Here is a 2,498-nt window from a genome sequence, read left to right on the forward strand (position 1 = left end):
GAGATAACAGCCAGTCATATGTACTGTGCTGATACAGGTGAAGTAAGTAGGCATACACTGTCGAGTCTAGATCGCCATCTCTCACTGACACTCATGCAATGAATACTGATTGATAGATCGATCGATCGATCGATCGATTGGTTGATTGGTTGATTGATTGATTGTCTTTTTGTTTCGTTTTGGGGTGTCTGTCTATCTGTGTTTATACGACTGTTTTTGGTTTCTTGATTTTGTCTAAAATTGAATTTTGTTGTCTGTTTTTCTCCCCAACCATGAATTTGGATCTTCAACTAATGCTGAAATATGTTACTCTGTATTACTGTTTTGGTCAAACTCCAACAATTCGATAGCATGTAATCGTTGTCAGCAGCATGGTTTGATATCGCTTTCCGACTGATAGATAACATAATATTTACATCGTTCCGAAAGATGGCGTCCAGGTATCGCCAGCAAGTTATCTAGACAACTATATGTATCAATGTTTTACTTTATAGTTAAACCCTGCAGAATCGTACATGCAGCTGGTTCAAATGACGAACGAAAGCAGTTTTATTAAAAACACAACACAAATAAAAAGGACAAGTACAAAAACAAATATTTGACATGTTTTGCCGACCCAAGCATTGACTGTCGTTTTTTCCAGTAATATCACAGCAGGAAGGGGAACACGAATTGAACATCACACACTTTCTCCATTATGAGGAATCGAACCCGTGTCCACGGTGTGACGAGAGAACGTTAGCCACCGTTCTAGAGGAAGAGTGTCATACGGGAGCGACAAGTTTTCACATGAGCGATGACAGCTCCAGAACAGTGGGGTCCACCGTTGCCATCCATAAATATCGGACGACTGGCAAGTAGATGGTTATCACAATGTGTTACGACGACAGTATCCAGTACTTCCTGGGAAACGTTGACCATTAAGTGTCACAGCACGTCGAAGAGATCCAACATGCAACCATACGAAAGGCAGCCACACAACACCATTGATTTTGAGGGTTCTGCTGCATGGATCAAATATATGCCTCTTTACGATGTCTCTATGCGCGACATCAGCGTGGGTAACAACTTTCATCAAGCCTAACATTCCATTAGTATCAAGGCACAAGGGACCCTACGCCATTCCCTCAACGTCAGACGTTCCTGTCTGTGTCTGTGAGGAAAGGACGTCTGGTGTCAAGCCTCCTTCAAGCCAGCAACCTGCTACCGCTTTCTTATGGATCTTGTTAAGAGTTGGACAGTTACTCATTCGAAGAAGTCGGTTTTGAAGCTCCATCCTCTCACATGAATTAGAAGCATTGGTCATTTTTCTCCTTGGTCCGCCATTTGGTCTGGACGATACTTTCTTTCACCTATGACCTCACAGTTCCTCAAATGTCTAAATGCCCATCAAACGTGTTTCTCACATGTCGACTAATTAAACCGTTTAGTTAATGTTAAAGCTAGCACCGATTTTGTGGTAGAACACTTTTACGTTGTGCGCGCTCAGTAACCTGCTGGTGTGTATTTCTGAAAATATACCCTTTGTCATGTTAACACAATTTAATTTGTCTTTTTAAAATAGTTTACAAACCTGTATTGCAACAAGAATACTGCTTTGCTAATTTGTGTAATCTGAACACATGGAAAGTTAGAAACATATGTTTATTGAAAGTATTTTTTTATGATTCGCTACAGTGTTTCTGTACACCAGGTGGGTCCGTTGTTACTTGTCCTTCCACTGACATTCTAAATCCTTAGAAAGTTCAAGGATTCCTGACACATCGTGAGCTAGTGAAGATATAGCTCTTGGGATACAGAATGAGGCACGTGTGTTGCATGCATTCATTATCCAAAGGTGTGATCGCCTGTTTGGATCGGCTATTTAAGAACTGCACTTGGAATCATATGCTGTTTAATCGTATGTTCGACGTTTAGAGATACTGGTCGTCGCCATTGCAACAGATAACGGACAACCGCATTTCTGACCTGTTCGTTTATTGCACTGACGTTAAGTGGAATGTTTTGTTCGAGGTATATAATAAATAGACCAATGTGACTGTCTCCGATTGGTGGGGACTCAGTACTGGTAAGCAAGGCATGATTACGTACCCATGCAATCAACTAAACTCTCTTGCGTGTAGCCAGAAATAGTTTTGATTTTCTGAATGGGTACATCGTGTGAAGTCTGTTCCCGGTGCTCTCAGTTTGATCAGGAAAAAATGAGAAAAAACATCGACGTGAAAACGTGACTATTTTTTTCCATTCGCTCCTTTGTTCGTTCACCATCTAAACAATCACCGACGCAATCACTAACAGTTTGCAGATACACAGTCTGTCATTCAGTCAACCAGTCAACTCTCCAACACTCTTTCACTCAATCAGCCAACTTCCACCCATCCACCTAGCCTCTCCCGCCTCATATACATCCAGCAATTCGCTTAATAATCCGGCTCCTTCATGACCCACCTACTCATTCAGTAAAGACAACAGTGCATAGCGTGATCTGATAACACGAT

This window comes from Haliotis asinina, chromosome 7 (assembly GCF_037392515.1).
Source record: "Haliotis asinina isolate JCU_RB_2024 chromosome 7, JCU_Hal_asi_v2, whole genome shotgun sequence".
NCBI lineage: Eukaryota > Metazoa > Mollusca > Gastropoda > Lepetellida > Haliotidae > Haliotis > Haliotis asinina.